Below are 21644 nucleotides of genomic sequence, written 5' to 3'. Positions count from 1 at the left end.
CTCACATGGCGCCCTTCAATGTAATGGTGCCACCCGTCAACGCTCAAAGAGATAATTGCGCTCCTCACAGTGTCGGTGGTGCCCCTCAAAGTGGTTTAAGTGCCCTAAAAAAAAGTTGGCGGCGCGCCTCAAAATGATGCTGTCGTCCCTTAGCATATCTGCAGCGCCCCCAAAATGATAGTGCTTTCCCTTAGCCGGCGCCGGGCTGAGGTTGTTTGAACCCCCTCCCGACCCCTATAACTTGGCTACTGGGCCACGAGCGACACGCGGTAAGCGGTATTCGGCAGAGTGTCAAAAACTACTTGGGTTAGTTGGTTAACCGTACTTTGGTTAGGTCAAGTCAAATATCAGGTGACCAGAGATCATCAAAGGTGAAATGTGGGTGAAATGTTGTCTGTTTCAACATCTTTTGAGTATTGACAAACTGGCGCAAAACTCGGAGAAGAACAGAACTACAGCACCGCGAAAAAAAAACGCATTCGATAGCTCTTCAACGTTCCTATAAAGTTCTCAGACTTGACTTAACCCGCGCCCTGCTGGGGGGGGGGGGGTGTTTGAACACCCCCCTTGTGGTTTTTCGCGAATATCTCAAAAACGGCGGCGCTCCGCGCCGCCATTTTTGGTACACCTTATCATACATCAATTCTACACATGTTGTGAAAATTTCAGACCAAGGTCATTCAAGGTCAGGTCACCAGGTCACTTGAAGTGACCTCACCTCATAAAACGTTTCAATGTCTGTCATAGCTACACCGAGTGACCGATCGCTTTGAAACTTTCAGCGATTGCTAAGAGCAATAGCATGTACAAAATGCATATCTCAGAATTTTGATATCGATGACCTAAGGTCAGGTCAATTTTGCGACCTCCCCATTATAAGTCAATGGGAAAAAATTGAAATGCGCCGCTTTTGGACGAAAGACATTATAAACACTCCCAAACACTGAATTACAAGTAGTTTAGACACACTGAACATGGAAATGGTGTCCGTGACCCCTGTTTATGCCCTGAGGTCATCTTAGGTCACGAATGGTATCTAACAGTTTTTCGCAAATAACTTTTGATAGAGGCATGCTAGAGCGATGAAAACGCCTTAGATGTGTTCAGCTCGACAATACGGATCGACTGATATGCAACATGACCCTTTCCGGTCAGGTCATGACCTTGACCTGAGGTCAAATTTTCAAGTTGACCTTTCAAGGTCAAGTTATAGTTCATTCGATGCGTCTTGACGAGAGGAACACGATGCCGGTAAAAGTAAGCTCGTACAAGGCTTGGGTCAAAAGTTATTGCAGAAAAACTGTTTCCGAAAAAATCGGCTATTTTTGCAGTTTTTGCCCCCTGCAGGCAAAACCGTTGACGTTAGGTCAAATCTGAGAGAATTACTCAGAAAGGGCGGTAATAGGGCTATCGAATGCGCTTTTCCGCGGCGCTGTAGCTCTATTGGTTCCCGAGTTATGCGTTGGCTTCTTGGAAATTGTCGACATTCGACCTGGAAATCGGCGAAATTTTGCCTTCAATGACCTCTGGTGACCTGACCTTTGACCTGACCAAAAAATTGACCGAAGTGATTTCGTCATTATTTTTGACGCTCTTTCGAACGCCGCCTTCCGCGTATCGCTACGTGGCCCAGGAGCCGAGTTAGAAGGGGGGGTGTTCAAACACCCCCCCCAGCAGGGCGTGGAAATCCAGGACCCCCAGCCGGGCGCGGGTTAACATCAACGGCTTAACCTCCAGAGCACAACTTGATTTAACCCGTGCCGGGCCGGGGAGGGTTGGAGTGGACAATGGCCCCCCCTCCGCCCCTCTACTGAACTGTTTTAATGAAGAACCTATTTACTGTAGCAATTATTGACTCACGAAAATTATGACATTGTTTTTTCAGTACTGTGCTCCTCTCGTCGAGATGCGTCGAATGAACTATATTTTGACATTCAAATGTCATTTGGGAAATTAGAGCTCAGGTCCAGGTCATGACCTGACTGGTAAAGGTCATGTAGCATATTAATCGATTTGTTTCGTCAAACTAAAATCATCTAAGGTGTTTTCATCGCTCAGGCATGTCGCATGTCTCTATCAGAAGTTATTGAAAAAAACTGCTGGAGGCAGTTTTTTTGTGAGTCTGCTGGAGGCAAACTCACGAAAAATATGACATTGTTTTTTCAGTACTGTGCTCCTCTCGTCGAGATGCGTCGAATGAACTATATTTTGACATTCAAATGTCATTAGGGAAATTAGAGCTCAGGTCCAGGTCATGACCTGACTGGTAAAGGTCATGTTGCATATCAATCCATTTGTTTCGTCAAACTGAAATCATCTAAGGTGTTTTCATCGCTCAGGCATGTCGCATGTCTCTATCAGAAGTTATTGAGAAAAAAAAAACTGCTGGAGGCCTTCCATGACCTGACATGACCTCAAGGACATAACGAGGGGTCGTGGGTGGCAATTTTCCGATTAGGTGTGTCATTTTTATTGTTTTCTGATGTTTGAATTCGTTACTTTGACATTTGTCTACCTATAAAAAGAGGCACATGCCCTGATTTTCTCCCATTGCCTTATACCTAATGGAAGGGTCGCAAAATTGTCCTTACCTTTGGTCAAAGATATCGCAATTTCGAGACTTACATTTTATATATATACAGTTACACACTGTTTGTCTTATCAATCGCTGAAGTTATAAAGGGATCGTTCAGTCGGTGTATCTATGGTGAGCATTTGCCTGTTCCGTAGCTCAGTTGGTAGAGCATTGTCTTCGCTTGCTTTTTGTCCGCCGGTCGAGCCGGAGAGAAAGTTACCGAGTGAGGGTCATTCACATTTCAAAAACTCAATGAAAATGTCACTGGGGTCACGAAAATGTTTGAGTAGGTAGGTATAACATTCATTACTTGGGGGGGGGGGGGGATGAACGTATCGTTGCAATACGCTGTTCATTACGCGAGTAACTAATAAATAAAAAATGTATGAGCTTATCCTTACTCCACCCGCTCTCCCTCTCCATAAAAAAGAGAGTTGATTGTGTTGCATTTTATTTACAGGGTGTCCGGAAAGTTCTGGCGCTTTTCAACATTTTCTAAAACAAATGCCATTGGTTCATAGATACTCATCAATGGATTAAAACAATGACCAGGGACACCAAGCCACATCCTTCTGCTAACTGCTCATTCAATGAAACTATCGTCGGCGCCGACGACGGCCTCGACGTAGGGGAGGAAGCGCCTGTGGGTTTTGACGATGTGGGGCATTTCCAGGCTCTCCCATGCTGTCATGATGTGATTCTTCAGCGACTCCAGGTTGGGGTGATGAATGGCCTAGATCCTGTTCTACAAAACGCGTAGCACGCCTTAGTCGAGCGGGTCAGGTTAGGAGAATAAGGCGGCCTGATCTCATTTCGCCACGGTGATCTGGCCCGGCAAGCTCCTCTGTCAGTTTAGCTTGAACGGCAGTGGCGTTGTTGGAGGGCGCTCTGTGCTGTTGAAATGCGAAGTGGCCCTTAGGGCAAGGCGTCTTGACCCTCGGGTTGATGTGGCTGTCCAGGAACCCCTCGTGGACCAGCCTGTTATTCATTTATTCGACATTGACGAAGATGATGGGACATTTTTGTTCATCAGACCCCCGCACTTTCTTCGATTGCCACGCTGAAATGCTGCTCCGTTCTCGGCAGTTTTGACATACCGCGGTCGTACCAGCCTGAGGATATTTTCTAAGGAATTCCCGAGTCGGAATAAACCTTTACCTGCTAAACCATTCATCGAAAAACGCCGCATTGCGCTGCAACTCGCGCCTCGTTCAAGGCGCACCCGGCCGCCGCGCGCAGGCATTCAGCGATAAGGCGCATCTTTACCCATTTACCCATCACTGAGCACGATTCCAGGGTCATATTTACACGACCCCTAGCTGAGCGGTCAACGAGGGGTCATGTCTGGTGATTGGCTGAATGTCCAATAATCACAGCGCGCTTTAGACGGCGTCCAAAAGAAGCGCCAGGACTTTCCGGACACCCTGTATATGCAGAAAAATAGAGGCGTCAAAGGATATGGCCGATTATCAGCGACCCTTGCTGTGTAAGCAATGGGGTATGACAAGTGGGGGTAATGGCCCCGTCCAGCGCCTATAAAGTGGGCACCACTCGTGCGACCTGCCGACCACCGTTCTATGTAGATAGAGCCATAAAACACCGTGAATGTTTGAAGCTTGACGATACGGATCGACTGGTATGCAATAGCCGTTTTCACGACGGAACTTTCGCAGAGGAACTTATTTGATACCTAAAAAGTACCTACTCTTTGAGGCCTTAACATCCCTCAAACTGAAATATTTTATGTTCAAAATAATTTTAGAAGTTTAAATCCGGGCATTCTTTGCCCTCAAATCACTTATTTAGGTATTTACAAACACAGCAATTTTCGGTTCTAGTAGCCCACCTTTCGACTATGAGGTATCAAATCAGCGTGGCAACTTGCTCCCTCTTTGCTCCCTCGGGTATCTAATTCCGGAATTCTTAAAAACAAGGAAAGTATATATCGAGTTCTCTTTCATACCTATTCAGTTATGTTTTAATGGTGATTAAAATATGGCAAATTTTTTAATTACATTTCATATAAGAAAACACGCAAAACAATGAAACAAAAATAACTACGGCAGATAATTACCTTCAGGTATCTAATTCCGACCAATCAGCACCTCAGTAGGATATGACGTCATACAAGAATGGTGGTGAAGGCCGTTTGCAGTCCCGGCCGGTAGGTCACGTGACCGCCGGGCGCCTCGGGTCACGCGGCGGTCGGGAGTCGGACGCGGGGCGTGGTCGCGGGCGGACGCGCGGGGCATCATGCTTTGCTTTGCTTGCTTTGTCAACTTCATATAACTTACTATCGCATTCGTGTGAAAGCCAAACACTGCTCAGTGCCCTTAGAAATTGAGTTTTGGAAAGCTCAAGTCCCTATAGCTCCTCAGGTCGGCAACAGTTGAAGCCTCATCTGAACCCATGTGAAAAAAACGAGGGTAAGGAACCTTGTGTTGCTTTTTCTTTTACCGTCATAATTATCTCAAACCATCACAATTTTGAGTTGCCACATTGTCTGCTTCACTACATTCGTGTAAAACTTGGGTGAAGGCTGGTGGCTCAAAGAAAGGTGAAGATATTTCTTTAAGTGCCTAATCCGTGAAATATCCCGGCTTTACAAATCTACACTTTTCATTTTCTCCACGATACATTTTTTAAAATTGTTTAAATTTAATCTACATTTGTTAAAATCGGGGCTTTGGTTTTGTGTAAACTAGACCATAAAGTTTACTATAGTTTTGTGTAACCTGATGGCTGAAGAAAATAGTAATTTTGCTAAAATGATGTGCGGAAATTTGTTGCTTTCCAAATCAAATTACTCATACCTATATTTCATTTAAAATTAGGAGGCACATTACTGTTTTTTCTTGTAACATGAACTGAGTTTGGGTACGGTGCTCCGGAAACGTTGTGGAACTTTAAGCTAGCTAGAGCAGTTTCCATAAAAATTGTTTAGATAGTTGACATGGCTTGTTGACAACTCTTTTGCTGTTTCTAAAAAAGTGAAAAAATATTTTCCTGCATTAAGCACACAAGGCATGTTATTCTCATAAGCTATCGAATGTGTGTGTGTGTTTTTTTTAAGCTGTTTTTTTTAAGCTTTTAAGCTGTAACTTCAGTTACTTCACTTTAGAACATATTGCCCAGAATGCGTCACTGATCATGAGCTGGTATATCATATCATATGTAGCAAATACATAAATGAGAATAGTGTGTCATGAATTTTTGTGCATGCTTCTGGATCATCTGTAATTACATCAAAGGCTCGGCTCAAGAGTGTCCTGCCGACCAGCTTATGCCCAACCCTTTCTGTCCGCAGAACGTCGCCTGCGACTCCCGCACGCCGTTTGCCCCGGCCGTCCGTACTGGTCTTCGCGCTGCGAGCCGCGCTGGAGTTCGCGGCGGCGTCGTGGAGCTCCCATCGGGACGGCGTGTGATGCCCGCGTCGAGCTTATAAGCCGTGAGCTTCGATTGGCGGCTCACGCGGTCACCAGCTGTATGTACAGCCTCGGCCCCGACGACCCCGCTAATGGCCGAGACCGGCATACCCCCGGCATGGGTCCGCTGTCCGGCGCAGCGCTGGCCGCCCGCATGCTACTTTTGGCTGTATCGCTGCCCAGCGGGAGCGCGCTCCACGCTGCGGAAGAGGTACACGTTGCGACCCGACTGAGGACCGCAACCGGATGGTGACACGTCGGCCTCTGCGCCCTGGCCGGGGCAGGCGTGACCGACGTCACAGTGGAGGAACGCCCAAACAAGACCAGCCCACCGTCGGAGCAGCATGGAAATATCATGTTCTGCCTGGACGTCGGACCCGGCGGCCGCAGTGCACCTGCACACGTGCGGAGAGGGGCGCTGGAGGCTACTCTGGAGCTTCTGCCATTCCGCGGCGCGACTGCTGGCAAAACGGCGGCGATTGAGGCGGTTGGGAACAGCTGCAGCAATGGTGATGGCGGTGATGGCGACATGGCGGTTTGGGACTTCATCTCAGCGCGGCCGCCGCCCAGGCGCCGCTGCGCCCGACTGCTCAGCCACCTACCGGATGGCGGGTGGCCCTTACGGCCCTCACGCCCGTTCGGTCTGCGGCCACGTTGTGGGGTGGCGGTCGCGGGGTTAGCGGCGTTGGACTTCGTCCTTTATCCAGACTGCACCGTACCATCTGAACGGATGGATCTGCCAAGAAAGATGACATCCAAGGCGGCTATGAGGCGATCACAAAGCTTCACCAAGAGCTTCTCCTTCATGGAGCCGGCCGGCCGTTAAGTCGCAACACCGGCTGCCGAGTGCCAGCAGCTGCGTGCGCTGGCGCCGACGCGTTGTGGGCCGTGCTGCTGACGCCCAAGCTGCGATATCAACCATCTATGAATAAGTGGCAGCGGTGGCGGCTTGTCAGTTGTTAACGTGCCTTAACAGACGTTGCGAATAGCCCGCGTTGGAATCGCATGGTTGGCAACACAACGCAAGTAAAAATGGGCTTCCTTGATGAACCTACTTTTTAAGCATTGTAGCCTTTGTAATTTTGGATGTTTTGCTGTAGATATTATTTTCTACATATATACTATATAGGCACTCACGTGCTTTAAATCGCGCAATGCAATTGAACCATGGTAAAGACAATGATAAATGAACTGAGAGCTGACATGCCCCATGCTTTGTGTGTGTATGTGTGTGTGTTTTTTTGTTGTTTTTTTTTGGCGAGTCGATAAAAGTGGTTTTGGACACTGGATGAGTTTTTAGGGGTGTGGTGAGGGGGGATGTAATTCCACAGACCTTCTGTCAGATTCACTAATGCAGTAGGTCTGTGCGGTGTTTAGTTATCGGAGCATTCTTTGAAAGTCGTGAATAGGGCCACCGAGTACCTAAAGCCGTGATATTCCCCCACAAAAACTTCTTTTAAATAACCGGGGATAGGTACATGAGCAGAGTAAATGCTATTACGAACGCCTATCACAATGCTGAGCGAATAGGAAAATCCATAGATGGAGAATTGTGCCGCGTTACGGGTGCTCGGGCGCAGCCAATCCACCGTTACCCCAGCGGTGACCTTGACCCGCATCGTCTGTCTCGGCTCCAAAGCCAAACCGGCGTGGAATTGGGAGCGTTCGAGCACTCATGGTCCAGCGCAATTCTCCACCTAAATCCATTCCTGATACACATTTGCTTGCTCATAGTCATGTAACCCCGGTAAATTCACCCAACTTTCATATTGGTCGCTCCATAGACAGATGGCCACAGAGATCAACTTAAAAGGCCATTGTTGCATTCATTTAGTGGAGATCATTAAAGAGCCGTGACAGGCCACAAGTCGCGTGACATCATACGTGTAACGACCAATGACGTCGGCCTGCAAAACCCAATGGAAGCGGCTAGCAGCGTGCAATAAAACAGGGCGCTGCTTTCTAAATGTCTGTCGTGCGCCATAAATGAATATATTCTTTGTAGCCTGGCAACTCAGTATCTTTTTTTAACTATTGTACTAGTATTTAATAATTTCATAATTTTATAATTGTGCTTACGCTTTATATTGATATTAGTGATAAATCCTTAGATAAAGTAAATCGATGTGATATTTAACCCTATTAGTGGCAGGCTCCTGGCTACCCCATATTAGTGGCAGGGGGGGGGGGCTGTTTACGACCCCCCCTTGATATCTCGAGATCTAACGGGCCAATTTTCAAAATTCAAACAGCATTCGATTTGGCTCAACGAGATCTACATTTCTAAAAAAAATAAAATTAAAAAATGTCAATAGGGGGGTAGAGGGGGGTAAAAAAGGGCAAATTGCAGATACATTTTAGACTGTTTATCACGGCCAGGTTTCTGAACTAATCTTAACGCAACTTTTGCCGATCGATAGAGAATGAACCAGGAATTCACATGGATCCTAAAAATATGCATTTTCAAAAATCATAGGCGGATACAGATCATTGAGATTGGGGGTACACAAAAAGTATAGTAAATAAGGTTTTTGTTGGTACTGTTTCTAAAAAGGGTGGCAATGGTCTTGTTATGTTACAATTTTCTTATGAGAGAACGACTAAAATTGTATTGGTCATGCATAGGCGGTGTCAGGGCACCTATGTTGGGAGGTAAAAAATAACCCCCCTTTTTGGACGCCTGGATCCGCCTATTATAGCAAAAACGTGTCAAAAGAGGATGCACAATAACTTTGTATATGTTATCACATGATACCTTTCATTCACTGTTCGTAAAACTGGTGCAGCATCGTGATCTCCGCCCAAATGACTCGCTTCACGAATAGGACCCCCCAATTCCCAGTGCTCTGGAGCCGCCCCTGGTAAAGTTATGAACTTGAAATTTTCAGGGAATGTGCCCAATTTAGTTTTAGGAAAAGTCAAAAAATTTCAGCATCGTAGCTTCAGCGGTTTCGGAGATATTCCCGAAAAACCTGAGGGGTGGATAAAAACAACCCCCCCCCCTGCCACTAATAGGGTTAATAGAAAAATAGCAAACTAACGCACCATTCATTCGAAAGCTGGGGAACCTACTAAAAAGAACTACTAAAATTCCTGAGGAACCAAAGGATCAAATGGGGATTAAATAGATGCCTGCTATTCCGTCGTGAAAACGGCCAATATGTTTTATTTCTGGTGAGGTCATGAACTTGACCTCAGGTAAAATTTTAAATTAATTTTTGTGAAGACCTAAACCACTTTGAGGGGCACCACAGACACTGTGAGGAGCGCAATTATCTCTTTGAGCGTTGACGGGTGGCACCATTACATTGAAGGGCGCCATGTGAGCAGTGATGTGGGGCAAAATGACAATGAGGAGCGCCTCCGATATTTAGAGACGCCACCCACATACTCCGATAAGAAGAGACGCCAACATTACTCGGGGGGGGGGGGGGCGGCAACATCACTTTTATTTTGAGGACGCCACCCACATTGTAAGGGGCGGCACTGTAACTTTAAGGACAGCCGCGGATACTTTAAGGGGCGGCTCCATCATATGGAGGGGCGCTACAGATCGTTAATGGGCGGCAATAGGTATGATATTTAGGGACTCCGATACTTCAAAGGGCGCCACCGTTTGTTTGAGGATGACATCATCACTTTGAGGGGCACCACCGATACTGTTCGGGGCGCCACCGACACTATAACGGGCGCCACCGACACTGCCAGGAGCACTTTGACCGGCGTTACTATCACATTTAAGGGCGCAGTGAGCACATGGGGGGGGGGGGGCGGCACCATGACGTGGAGGGGCGTTACGGAAGGTTTGAGGGGCGGCACCATGACATTGAGGAGCGCCTCCGACACTTCGAGGGACACCAGCATTTCTTTAAGAGGCGGCACCTTGACTTTTGAGGAGACACCACCGACACTGTAAGGGGCGGCACCATCACTTTGAGGGGCGCCACGGTTGGTTTGAGAAGCGGCACCATTATGTATATGGAGGGGCGTTACAGAAAGTTAGAGGGCGGCAACATTGTATTGATGAGTTCCACCAAAACTTTGAAGGGCGCCACTGACACTGTAAGGGGCGGCACCAGCACTTTTAGGGGCGGCAGCATCATTTTGAGGGGCGCCATCGACTCGTTGACAGGAGACACCATCACATTTAGGGGCACCACTGGCACTTTGAGGGAGGCACCATCACATTGAGGGGCGCCACCGATACTGAAAGGGGCGGCATCATCTGCTTGAGGGGCAGCTCCATCACAATGAGGGGCTATGTGGATACCTAGAGGGGCGGCACCATTATATTGGTGGGTTCCTCTGACACTTCGAAGAGCGTCACTGACACTATAAGGGGCGGCACTAACACTTTAAGGGGCAGCAGCATCATTTTGAGGGGCGCCACCGACTCATTGGCGGGCAGCACCATCACATTCAGGGGCGGCATCATCTTCTTGAGGGGCGGCATCATCTGCTTGAGGGGCGGCTCCATCACAATGAGGGGCTATGTGGAAACCTAGAGGGGCGGCACCATTATATTGGTTGGTTCCTCTGACACTTCGAAGGGCGTCACTGACACTATAAGGGGCGGCGCCAGCACTTTAAGGGGCGGCAGCATCATTTTGAGGGGCGCCACCGACTCGTTTGCGGGCAGCACCATCACAATCAGGGGCGCGACCGGCACTTTGAGGGCGGCACCATCACATTGAGGGGCACCACCGATACTGAAAGGGGCGGCATCATCTTCTTGAGGGGCGGTATCATCACATTGAGGGGCGCCACCGATACTGAAAGGGGCGGCATCATCTTCTTGAGGGGCGGTATCATCACATTGAGGGGCTCCACAGATGCTTAGAAGGGCGGCACCATTACATTGAGAGGGGCTACTAACAGATTTAGGGGCGGCACTGTCACATTGAGTTGCGGGATCATCACTTTCTATAGACGGCTGCTTCACTTTAAGAGGCGGCATTATCATTTCGGAGGGCAGCAGCCTCACTATGAATGACGGCACCTAGCCTGCATGTGAGTGCTGCATCCTAGAGGGGGCGGCAACTGGGTCGGCAAACGGCTGTCACTGGGTCGGCATTCTCCGTGACTGGGTCGGCAATTGCCGACCCAGTTAACATGTTAAAATACGCCCTGGTCGTACCCCAACCACATTTCACACCACTATGAACAATAAATGCACACACTGAAATCGCTATTACCGATAGGCTCATCCAATCAAGTTTCGATAAACCCGTTCATCATCATCTCCTGCGGTTTCGAACACGCCTGTTAGGTGGTGCGGTAGACCGCGCCCAAAGCCAGGGCCCCGGTAACGTGAGGTAGCCGAGTCGGGGCAGCGTGCGCTGACCCAAGCCGGGGCCGCGCGTCCTCCCGGTGTCATGTGATAGCCCGGGGCTGCCCGCGGGGATGCGGTAGACCGCGCCCAAAGCTGCGGCCCCGGCTTGGGTCAGCGCACGCTGCCCCGACTCGGCTATCTCACGTTACCGGGGCCCTGGCTTTGGGCGCGGCTTCTGCTCATACTTTGTGGTGCGGTGGTGGTGCGTCGGGCCGCGCGCTCTGACTTCGGCCAAGAAAAATGCGTCAGCTGATCATTGTCATTTCTGCCACTTGCGTGTGGTGAAATGGGGTCATAACTTAAGAGACGGCTTTTTCATATCAATTATTTTACATAAAATCATATTTCAAACCATAAATAATGTTCGACAGCCAAATAAAAGAAACAATACCAATACAGGCTTACAGTTTAAGGCTCGACATTGTGTTGTCTACGATTAGACAGCTGATAACTCATTCCCGTACGTCGTAACTCTATAATGACCTTTGCTTATTGTCACATGTGCGCCGCATTCGCGATTGTTGCCGACGCCTGTTTGCAGGTTAGCCCACTACAGTTGTTATACATATCGAAAAACCAGATGCAAAATAAGGGGTCGACTCCAACGGATCAAACAGGGAAAACTAGCAGAGCTCCGTAAGGGGCGCCCGGCATGCTATGATTCCGGCAGCATGCCAAGTGACGTGCAGGGTACCAGTGGGGCAACACATGACAGTGCCGCTACTTCTGGTACACAAATCGGGCCAGCGGCAGGTGGCGATAAACAGAATGGGAGGGGTGGGGTCAGCTCAGGGGTGGACAGCAGACCGGACAGTGACGGGAATGGAGCTGAAAAGGACGTTAGTGGGGCGGGTGATGGGGCTCATGCGAGTACCGGCCGGAGTGCATTAGGTCAGTGCGTTACCGAGAGGGAAGCCGTTCAGATCAGTGCTGGTCCTGCACTAGATCCCGTCTCCTCTAGCGAGTCGAGACGTAGAAAGCAGACAGGTTCGGATAGAGACAAAGACAGTGTTAAAGTAACGAACCTATCGAGTAAAACCCTGTCGGCAGAACAGCTATCGCTACTTAGCAAAGGCCTAGGATTCGTACCGGTGCGTACCCAGCAGGTCACTCGGCTTATTGCAGAACTAGGGGAATGGGAACGATTAGTCAGACTCAAGGAATATTGGGCAAAGGACTCTAGAGAAAACAGTGAAAACAGCGCCGGGAGGGAGGGAGAGTCCAGAGGCAATGCACAGAACATGGCGGATCCCCTTTATGATAGACGATTCAAAAATTCACGGTGGACCCCTGAGAAGGGAAGGGATCCCTGGCTAGATTTATATATAGAGGAGGTGAAGAGGAGCGTCCTGGATGGAGTGGCTAAACGAAAAAACAGCAATTTAAGTAAAGGGGAGGAGAATGCGATCATGGAGTTGTTAATGGATGTTAACATTGTGATCAGGCCAGCAGATAAGGGTTCCGGGGTTGTTATTCTGAACACGGAGGATTACTGGGCCAAGTTGCAGAACGAGCTGGAGGATAGCTCAACGTACAAACTTACCGAGGGGGATCAGACTAAAAAAGTCCACAAGAAAGTCAAAGATTTGGCCGACAGACTCTTCAGGCAGGGATACATAGGTAGGTACCTTCACAAGTACCTCATTCCTGACAATCCGAAACCTGGCAGCATACAAGGAAACCCAAAGTTACATAAAGATGGGGCACCCTTGAGGGTGATAATAAGTGGGCGGGGCCATTCCACTGAACGGATAGCTGAGCTTGCGGAGCGGGAGCTGAATGCCTATGTAGAAAACCAACCATCTTTTATTCGTGATACTACTGACTTCATAAACAAAATAATGGACACAAAACTGCCAGCCACAGACCGTCAACCGATTTTATTTTGCATGGATGTAAGTAAGCTATACCCAAGTGTCCCCAGGGCCGAAGGGTTAGAGGCTTGTAGAATAGCTCTCAATGAACGTCAAAATCCTAGCATTCCTACACAAGATGTGCTTGACATGATTCAGTTAGTCTTAGATAACAATAACTTTAACGTTGGCGGGTCAAAACACTACATCCAGATCAATGGCACAGCGATTGGGTCGAAACTAGGGCGTAACTATGCTTGCACGTATTTGGGGCAATGGGAGACAGAACTGTTACGTCGTTCACACATCAAGCCTTTCCTGTATTTCCGGTATATAGATGACATATTTGGGGTTTGGTTGAACGGAGAGGAAAGCGTAAGAGAGTTCCATGAGTTAGCGAACAATATACACAGGCAAATTAAAGTCGACCTTCGTCACACGCAGAGTAGCATAGAATTTTTAGATGTTAGAGTAAGTGTAACAGGAGATAGTTTGAGCACAGACGTTTATACAAAACCTACAGACACGAAGGCATACCTTCACTTCTCGTCGGACCATCCGATCCACACGAAAAGTGGCATTCCTTCGGGTCTGGCTATGAGGGCTAGAAGAATATGCAGCTCAGACAGTGCATATCAACGTCAGGCTGCCGATATAGCAGACAATCTCAAACGGAGGGGTTACCCAGAGGACCAAATTAGAAAAGGTATCAGGCGGGCCGAGAAAACGTCCCGAGACAATTTGCTGAGGAAAAAGGAAGGGAGGGGACAAAAAACAGGCACCCCTTTGGTCGTTACTTTTTCGAGTCATTTACCCAATATATCCAAGATACTGAAGGAAAAGAAAGCAATTCTCATGCGATCTGAATCGCTGCGGGACACATTCAAAGACGGTTTTTTCGCATCATACAAAAGAGGGACCAACCTGAGAGACACGCTAGTTCATAAAAAGACAAGGGACTTAGGGCGGGGAAACCAAGACCCACGGGGGGACTGTAAGAAAAACTGCTGCGTGTGCCGAGTTATGTACAACCAGACAGAGAAGTTAACCGGACCAAGCAAGAATGAAGAGTGTACGTATGATAAAACTATTGGGTGTAGGTCAAGGAATGTAGTTTATGGGATTATCTGCGGGGTATGTGAATGTGTAGTATATGTTGGGGAGACCGGGGGGACACTGTACGTCAGGGCGCAAAATCACTTGTCTACCATTAGATGTAAAAGGACCGAAATGGAGGTAGCCGCCCATTTTAACGGGGATGGACATAGCATCAAAGATGCAAGTTTCGTAGGGCTCGAAAAGGTTTGGAAAAACTGGACTATGTACAGGAGACAGAGGGAACAAAGGTGGATTGAGCTGTTGGGTACGCACCATCTAACGGTCACAGGGGGACTCAACAAGAAAACGCGCTAGAAGTCCCCAGAAACACGAGAAAATGAGTTATTGCAGTGTATGTTTGTATTCAATGTGTTCAATGGTGTATGTCTGTATTTTTCCAGCCTAGGAGTAGTTAACAGAAATTTATGCGGAGTGGAGGTTTGGTAGGAAAATGAAAGTGATAATTAGGTAAAAAAACATGTATGTATGTCTACGAAAATGAATTGCCGCGCCAGTATCGCCGATGAAGTGTTAAACCGAACACGAAACGTCCGATATATGCTGAGTTTTTATTTAATTTCAACGAAAGCTGAGTACTATTTTACTATCGAAAAACCGATAAACTTTTAGGCGAAAAAGGCACTATTCCAGGCCCATTTTTGATTTTCTTTGCGATATTAGGTAAAAACAGAAGCTTCTTATCCTAGGAAAAATAAAATGGGAAATCTTTCAAAGGTGGCACACTACCTTTAACCTGAAGAGAGCCGAAGTTCACTCTTTATTTACGGCCGATATTCCATGCACATCTAAATGCCGCCCCACACTGGACCTCGCATGCGGGTTGCGAGTTTGCGGGTTTCGAGTTTGCGGGCATAATACTAATTCATAGAGTGATTAGACGGTACCCTTATGGTAACTTCACGAATGCAGTGAAGCCGGTACACCTTCAGAAAATTACATATAGTCACAATACCAGCTCAACGAACCCAAAGTCGACTCCAACGAAAAACCCGCAAACCTCGCAGAACTCGCAGACCTCGCAGCGAGGAAAATCGAAAGTTGACTCAAAATCAACCTTTGGAATGCGATGCAAGGTGGCTTGCAAGCTAAAAACATGCAGACTCGCTTGTTAGATGGTAGTGTGGGTCACTCAACTCAGATTGTATTATTTGATTTTGAAGAAACCCGAAAACCCAAAAACTCGCAACCCGCATGCGAGGTCCAGTGTGGGGCGGCCTTAACACAAATTCATAAAGAATTACACATGATAAACGACCGCCTGGCCTGCCGTTGGTCTGTCGGTCCGTCCTGGCGGCCAGCTGGCCCGGTCCGCTGTTGGTCCGCCCGTCAATCGGTCCATCAGTGCGTCGGTCCGTGCTGCCGGCCAGTCGGCCCGGTCCGTCGAGCCCCGGCCGTGGCGCCGCGCCCGGCGCCGGTCCGCCGGTCCGCTGGTCCGCCGGCCGGCCGGACGCTGTAACTGCCGCTGTAATGTGCCAGCACAACGCAAATGGCGGGAACGGAATGGTAATGGCCGCGGGCGGAGCAGTGGAACATGCGCCAGTGTGATTTGCCTCCGTGATGCTGGCCTTAAACTGACCCTTCGCTTCGTGTTAACGATCTACGCTTTTGTCGTAAGGTTAAGTGTAACTGATGACCTGCGCACGGTTGATAATTATTGGTGCTTGGAATGATGTATATTTTAGTTTACCAGTTTATTTCAAGCGTTATGACGTGCCAAGTTATCGCCGCACCATTTCACACAGATAGTATCATTCCGCAACCACTAGTCTCGGAACTCTGTCGCCATTGGTGTTAGTTGTTTTCACGACGGCCATCCATGGTGGTATAAGCCGTTTTCACGACCGCCATCTGGTGGTATAAGCCGTTTTCACGACGGCCATCTGGTGGTATAAGCCGTTTTCACGACGGCCATCTGGTGGTATATAAGCCGTTTTCACGACGGCCATCTGGGGTATTAGCTGTTTTCACGACGGCCACCTGGTGGTAAAGCCGTTTTCACGACGGCCATCTGGTGGTATAAGCCGTTTTCACGACGGCCATCTGGTGGTATAAGCCGTTTTCACGACGGCCATCTGGTGGTATAAGCCGTTTTCACGACGGCCATCTGGTGGTATAAGCCGTTTTCACGACGGCCATCTGGTGGTATAAGCCGTTTTCACGACGGCCATCTGGTGGTATTAGCCGTTTTCACGACGGCCATCTGGTGGTATAAGCCGTTTTCACGACGGCCATCTGGTGGTATAAGCCGTTTTCACGACGGCCATCTGGTGGTATAAGCCGTTTTCACGACGGGCTATCCGGCGAGTGCACCTAATTTGACCAAATCTGCACCTAATCTCTTAAACAGTACATATCTTCATTTTATGAATTTATTCCAGTGTTTTAATCGATTTTTCTCTCTGATAATAAGACAAAACAGGCATATAAGCAATTAGTGCAACCCTAGCTGATAGCTACGAAGAGACACACTGAACCTGGTTTGACCTTTTGTTTGCATGTTATACCTTTTGTTTGGATGAGGTCAATTTAGGGTGTTGACCTCGGGTCACGCTCAGGTCAGCGCCCCCAGGTCACGAAATTGGACGGAGGAGGTTATTACGAGCGAGCGAGCGCAGCGAGCGAAGCGAGTCTTTCAGTGGCGTATCCAGGATCTTGAAAAGGGGGAGGCCAAACCTGCTCAAGGGGCCCCACCCTTACCTTAGGGGCCCCAGTGATAGCATACTTATCCCACGCACAGGTGCGGTTCTTTGCCACTTTCGCCATGTGAGGGAGCCCTTTTAGGCACACTTGGCAATCTAAAAACTCTGAAGGCTCATTCTGGCCTCTGAAAGCCCCTGTTCGGCAACAGAGTAAACGACTCTAGCTTCAGCTGGCCCTATAATGGCCTCAGGAGACCCATGCTATTGCTGACCTTCCAGAGCCTCACGCTGGCTCTTGGGAGCCTTTGAGTCAGTCTGATGGCCCTATGCCGCTCTCGAACCCACGCCGGTCCCTAGAAGCCCATGCTGCCCTCTGAGGGTTCCGCGCCGGCTTCTAAGGGCCACTCCTACCTCAGGGGGCTCAAACATGCATAAGATCTGAAGTATGGCTGCCGAGGCCCTCGAAGTGGCCTCTAATGGCCCGACGCCAGCCTATGAAGGCCCCGTGCTGGCTTCTTAGGGCCCAGCACCAGCGTCTGAAGTCTTATGACAGCTGGTCCCACGCTGGCCTCAGAGGGTTCACGCTGGTCACAGAGGGCCTCACACTGGCCTCAGATTGCTCCACATTGTCTTCAGAGGGCCCCAAGCTGGTCTCAGCGGCCAGTGGACCTCAATCTGACTTCAGAAGGCCCCACGCCGCTGGGTTTAGAAGACCCCAAGCTGGACATAGACAGCCCCACACTGAACATGAGGGTCCCACACTGGCCCTTCTGGAGATAAGTGTGGTTACATAAGAGCCCATGACGTGTTCTCAAAAGCCCCGTGGTGTCCTTTCACTCCTTTCCAGTTGAAGCGTGGCCAGCGCGGACCCTCTGATGTCAATTGGCACCGTAGGGCCCCTTTGGGCCCGAGGGGACCCTAAACCATATAACCGACACGTGTCCCCTCTCTTCCTGGCTATGCCATTAAATCCAAGTGATCAGGGGCCTCTCAGGTGACTGCAGGGGCTTTTAATTGATCAGGGGCCCACCAGGTTACCGTGACCAGGGGACCCTCTGATAATCAGGAGCCGGTTATACCAGGGGCTCCTCGGGCAACTATGGGCCTTCATGTGACTGCAGAGGCCCTTCAGATAACCAGGTACTCCCCGGGTAAGCATGAGCCCCTCAGGTGACCAGGGCTTCTTCAGATGACTGGCCAGGGGCCATCCAGGGGATCAGGGGCCCCTTGGGTAACTACGGGTCCCTCAGATAACCAGAGGTCCCTCAGGTAATCGGAGGCCCTCGGGTAACCAGGGGCCCCTCAGGTAACCAGGGGCCCTCGTAACCAGGGGTCTTTTACCAGGAGTCCTTCAGATAACCAGGGGTCCCTCGGGTAACCAGGGGCCCCTCAGGTAAACAGGGATCCCGTGACCAGGGCCCTCAGGTAACCAGGGGCCCTCAGATAACCAGGGGCCCCTCAGGTGACCAGGGGCCCCTCGGGTAGCCAGGGGGTCCCTTAGACAACCAGGAACCTTTCGGACAACCAGGGGCCCCTCAGATAACCAGGGGCCCCTCAGGTAACTAGGGGTTCTTCAGATAACCAGGGGCTCCTCAGATGACCAGGGGGACCCTCAGGTAACCAAGGGGCCCCTCAGGTAACCAGGGGCTCTCAGGTAGTTAGGGGCCCTCTGTGTTCGTCACTGTGATAGATATCGCTCTTTGATATTAGTTTTTCTTCCGAGTAAAAGACGTTCTGTCTATTACTGGAATAAAGGCAGGGAGACCCAGAACGCCTTCGTCACGCTGATCCCCTGGGCCCTGAGTTATCCTTGGACCTCAGGGGCCCCTGTGGTTCCCCTTGGGTACGTCACTGCACTCAAGTGACCCAAAGGGCCTACTTGTATGTCTGATCCCAAAGGGGGAGGCCATGGCCTCTTGGCCTCCCCCCTGGATACGCCACTGGAGTCTTTTCAATATAACGGAAAAATCTCAGTATGAGCGGCCCGGCCCGGCCCGGCCCGGCCCGGCCCGGCCCGGCCCGGCCCGGCCCGGCCCGGCCTGTAACGCTTTTGAGAGGCTTATATCTCAGCAACCGCTGGACCGATTGGCCTGCGGTCTTTTTTGCTGGGTAGCCCCATCCCTTCTACCCCGTAATTGACTACTTTTGATACACCTCAGTGACCGTCGTGGCACGTGCCACGTGAAAAGTCAAGGGTGTTCAAGCTGTTTTGCAAAAGTAGTGATTTTGAGAGGCTCATATCTCAGCAGCCGGTTGGGCGATTGACTTGCGGTAATTTTTGTAGGGTAGCAGCATCCCTTCTACCAAAAATAGGATACTCCCGATGCATGTGGGTCACCCCCAGTGCACGTGCAAAATACAACAATGAGAGGTGTCAAATTTGTTCCCATTTTAATAACTCGGTAATTACTGGGGCGATTTCGCTGAAACTTTGGCATGCAGGTAGGCACCCACCAGGCAATGTATTCCCATGTGTTGCAGTTAAGGTGCTATTGCACGTGCGCACGTGCGGGGGGCGCTTCCAGATCTCGAGAACGGCTGGGCCGATTGCGCTCAAATTTGGTACACGGTTGGGGACCAGTTAGTAGGGTGCCGTGCAAAAGTCAGTTTGGACCCCGTTTGCACGTGCGCACGTGCAGAATGCCGCTTCCAGATCTCAGGAACGGCTGGGCCGATTGCGTTCAAATTTGGTACACCGGTAGCGACCGGTTAGAAGGGTGCTTTGCGCAAGCCCGTTGGAAGTACCCTCTCGCCTTTCCGCACGTGCAGGGCTCACTATCTCGCTCGCTCGTTCTTCGGCCAAAAGGCGTTTTACTGGTGTCGTATATCATTCGATTCGGCAGGTCTGCCTGAGTCCACTGGTGGCTTTCCCGTCTCGCTAGCTCAATTTGATCGGGAGTTATTGACGAAAAACTAATATGTCCCTAATGACGTCATAAATGACGCCACGCAAGGTCAACATTGCAAAAGTGACGCATCTGACCTTGCAAGGAGTGCATCAAATCACTATTCTGTGTGCTTGAGATAATTGGAGATCGTTCCCGGCACTAGAATAGCAGTTTTCATTTTTCCCATTGACTTATAATGGTGAGGTCACGAAAATGAGCTGACTTCATATGACCTTTAGGGAAAATCCGAGATATAAAAGTTGTGAGACTCCTAATGGATACCAGGTCCTGTAAGTTTCAATTCCCTGTGAAAGCTCCTCTGGCAGTGAGGGCGTTGCGAAGTTGTGACATCTGAAGACCGTGCAGAGGTTCACTGATGACGTCATAGGTCAGTGACCTGACCTGACCTGAAAATGCGAATGGTGTCAAAAGATCTGGCTTGAATCAAAGGTCAGGTATGCCAAGTTTCAGCTCTCTATCGCCAGCGTGTTCGGAGCTATCGCGAAAAAAAAACCCTTTCGGGGGGGGGGGGCACTCGCCCCCCCTCCGCCGGCGAGAGTAAAAATCAAGCGTCAGCATCGCAAGAAGCGTTAAAGGGACTATCCCACCTTTAACATGGGGTTTGAGTTGAGATAGCCAAGTTTGCGGCGAGGTTCAGAAACCACTATCTATCTAGGTTGCAACCCCCGCGGCCTCTTGGTGTTGAAGAATTCGTTCCCTTCATTTGAAAATGGGCCTTGCGCAAGGCCCTATCTTCAACATGGAGCGACCGTTAGTGTGACGTCACCTCGTTTAGTCATTCTGATTTAAATGGGTTTGTTCGTTGAAAAATCGCTTAACCCGCGCACCAACGGGGGGGGGCGGATATCCGCCCCCCCTGAGGTTTTTCGCGGATAGCGGGAAAACCGCGGCGCGTAGCGCCGCGAAATTTTGTACGACTATTCTCTCATCAATTTTACACATGGTGTGAAAGTTTGAACCTCCTAACTTTTAAGGTCAGGTCACCAGGTCACTTTGAATGACCCAACCTCAAGTCACTTTTTTGCAACTTTGTCACCGTGCCAGAGCTGCAGTAGATGTCGGAGGCCTTTGAAAGTCGCAGGATGTTATAAGGTCATTAGTAGCTACAATTTGTATATCTCGGAATTTTGATGTCGGTGACCTAAGGTCAGGTCAATTTCGCGACCTCCCCATTATAAGTCAATGGGGGAAAAATCAACTCCCTGTTTTTACCACTAAAACGGGTCGGAATGGCCCCATATACCATACATGACTTCATATACGATCAACCTTCACTACCTTGAGGTCTGTTTTGCTGTTGGGCAGCTGTAAGGTCATGTGACGTCATCAAAGGTCACCAGCGGTTTTTTGCCAATAACTCCGTACAGGAACAAGGTACAGCCGCGCGGATGGGTTCATTGTGTTCAGCTCGTCAAGACGCATCGAATGATATACATGATGACCTCGAGGTCACGTGACCTGAGGTCAACCTTTGACCTTGACCTTTCGAGGTCAACATATGTATCATTCGATGCGGATTGGCGAGAGGATCACGATGATGCCCTTAGTTTGTTCCTATCTTGACTAATTCGAAAGTTATTCGAGAAAAACTCTCTCCATATCTAGCGCCGCCATTTTGACTTTTTCGACCCCTGTGACGTCATCTTTGACCTGACCTGAAAATGACTTTAGTAAAAATTGTAGACCTTGTCCGTGCGTATCCGATGCCGTTTACCGCTTGTCGCTATCTCGCTTTGTTCTCGAGATCTCAGGGGGGGCGGTCATCCGCCCCCCCCCCGTCGGTGCGAAGTTG

The 21644-nt window shown here is 49.4% G+C and overlaps 1 protein-coding gene across 1 annotated transcript in view; it reads left to right on the top strand.

The window, feature by feature from the left end:
* The window catches only part of LOC122380653 (homeobox protein PKNOX2-like), a 60722-nt gene that overhangs the window by 16634 nt on the left and 22444 nt on the right, over positions 1-21644 (top strand). The window lies entirely within an intron of this gene.

Source organism: Amphibalanus amphitrite, unplaced genomic scaffold (assembly GCF_019059575.1).
Source record: "Amphibalanus amphitrite isolate SeventyFive unplaced genomic scaffold, NRLGWU_Aamphi_draft 000103F_arrow, whole genome shotgun sequence".
NCBI classification, from domain to species: domain Eukaryota; kingdom Metazoa; phylum Arthropoda; class Thecostraca; order Balanomorpha; family Balanidae; genus Amphibalanus; species Amphibalanus amphitrite.
The sequence above is the reverse complement of the archived record's forward strand: the minus strand, read 5'-3'. Positions and strand labels throughout refer to the sequence as shown.